Raw genomic sequence first — 2,900 nt, 5'->3', positions numbered from 1 at the left:
TTGTGATGCGGTGGTTGCTTCTAATAATGTACTCGATGGCAGATTAAAACTTACAGAGAGACTTAAAATACCTGTGGGCTAAACCATGACAGAGTTTTTGAAGAATTAAGATATTCATAGAATAAAGTCTTAAAGAAAGGGCAGAATTATGCACAAAGGAGAAAAGGAAAGCAGGAAAGAGGCTTAAAATTCAAAATTAAGAGAGGAAAGAAGAAGAGCAAGGAGTATGCTATTTAACCGGGCAGTAATATTCCACAGAAAGAGGAAAGCGGTTTTAAAACTTCAAGTCTGACTTTCTCAGTTTGTATATTTACAAAATAGTTTCCCAGATAACTTTTTGTGTAAATCAAGAATCAATTTTCAGAGGAAACTTCACTTACGATTGTTTACAACATACACCAGAATTCTTGCTGAAAACTAAAGACTTTTTAAGTTACAGATATTAGATAGACAACAAATAGTACTAAAAGTGATTGAAACTCGATTTATTATAAAACAAGCTCCAGCAGGAATGACTTGATGATCCTAGTGAATGTTCTAGCTACAAAATCGAGTTTTAATAAATGCAAAACGTTCATTACTTGTTATCAAGGGAAGCAAGAAAATCTACATTGTTGAAAGGTTAAATTTTAACTGTTAAACGAGACATTTTCAGACTATTTATCCAAGCGTTCGTCCTACTCGTGTCTATATGGCTATTTCCTCACTCAGTAAATTACCTGAAACTGTCTCTTGTATTTTTTGAAGTAAAAAAATTAGAATGTACGCTAACTTTACTGTGCAACAACTGTATGTTCGCCCTTAATGAAGGGATCGGTTGATAGGACACATTGTGAGACACAAGAAAACATCAGTTTGGTATTGGAAGCATGTTTGCATGTGGCGGAGATGGGGGGCGTGGGGGAGGAGTGGGGGAGCAAACATAGTTAGAAGAGACGAAGAGATGACTACAATAAGCAGAATCAGAAGTTATTCGAAGATGAAGACGCTTGCACAAGAACAACTTAAAAGAGGGGCAGCGCGAATAGTCATAGGCTTGACAGACTTACGAGAGAGTGTAGCACAAACGTTGAAAAAATAATCAGCCGACAGACAACCGGAGACTCCATATACCTCACAAGAACCTGCTTAAGAAACAGAACTGTGAATATTTTTGAGCCTCCTAAGTATGTATCCCGTAGAGACAGGGCAGATAAAATTACGAAAATACCAGCTCGCACAGACATGTAGAAGCAGTCTTCCCACGCTCCTACTGTAAATGGAACGCTAAGAACTCTTAATCTACGGAACAGTAAAAATTACTCACTACCACGCACTTCTCATAGATAAAGAAGTAAATGTAGGCATGAGCACAGTTAAGACCACGAATATAAATTACAGAAAACAAGATTTCTTGCTGACAAAATAGTCGTAACAGATGTCGTTAATTAATTTGACACTACGACAAACCTCTTTCCGTAGATTTCGTGTGGTGACGCAATTCCCTGTAATTTATTTACGAACACAATAATTAGCGTTGCTCTTTTTCTCCTTGGTAGTATTGCACAACTGCAAGTCTTCGCCAGCAGTTTTAATATTTTAGATTGTTAGACAACAGGCATTTGCATCGATAACGCGATGCCATTATAGAAAGGATATTTGTGTATTTTTCGTTCATGTTGTTTTCAAAGTCGACTTGCCCATTCGAGCGGTTCCATTAGTTAACAACAGTTATGGAGGATGTTGCCCACTGTTTTCAATTAGTCGACTGTCTGTTGTCCCACTCTTTGCGAACGTTTCCATTACGCCTCTGTCATTCCCAGACGATTCGAATATCCCCAGTACTAATTGTTTGATAAAAAGCCAGTGTCGAAGCTCATATCCGCTGGTACATCAGTGAGTATCCAAAGTAATAACTACCTTGTGGTTAATAGTTAAAGGATAATATCAGTATCGAAAATTTTAATATGTTAGCATTACAAGCACATAAATGAGATGTGATATAAAATTAGTTAATTTTGTTAATACTTACAAGCAAAGGTTGCAAAGTTTACTATACTGTTAAAATGACTTTACATAATGGTGAATTAACGTACATTTTATAAACCAATGTATGACTAACATATAATTATGGAAAATTGTTTGTGCCTTGAGAAAATACAAAATCTTGTTCGTTAGCACTCAAAAGTGTATCGGCAAAGTTCCTGTTCGTCAGTGGGTTCATTTGTTTTCTGTCAAATAACAAATAAAAATTTTGTATGATAATATATAAAACTTATAGTTTTGGCATTAGACTATATTGGGTTGATTTTGGCTTCGAGCATACGGTACCCATGCATCCGATTTTTGAACCTTCCTCATTACATGCAAATATCGCACGATAAGGGAATGATTATAGTACATCACATTTCTCAGTTCTCGAGAACGCTAACTTCTCTAGTTGTGTACTGATGGTTTTAAACGATCTTCATCACACCACGAAAGTCTTCCTGAACGTAGAGAGTTACTGATGTCAATACGATCCTCCTTAAAAAGACAGACCATTTTCTTTGCCATTCCCTGTACAATGGCATTGTGTCCATACACGATGCAAATGTTTCTCGCTGCCTCCGCTTCTGTCACTACTCTATCGAAATCAGTCAAAACAACATGTCCGAAAAGTTCCAATTTCTCCACGTGATTTTCTAGCGTCAACAGTTCCTATCACTCTCGCCAAATATCAAAATGACAATATGTAAACTCCAAGAGCTACAATGAACTACAAATAAAAAAGACAATCGATAAACTAAAATAGCCCATAGCAACCGGAATATTAACATGCAAAACAACTTATGCACCAAACGAACAACGTAATGCTTATATTGATAACATTATTAACAGAAATATATACCTTAGCAACACACATTTTTGTTTGCAGGGAT

Source organism: Schistocerca piceifrons, chromosome 2 (genome assembly GCF_021461385.2).
Source record: "Schistocerca piceifrons isolate TAMUIC-IGC-003096 chromosome 2, iqSchPice1.1, whole genome shotgun sequence".
NCBI classification, from domain to species: Eukaryota; Metazoa; Arthropoda; class Insecta; order Orthoptera; family Acrididae; genus Schistocerca; species Schistocerca piceifrons.
This window is presented reverse-complemented; position numbering follows the sequence as displayed.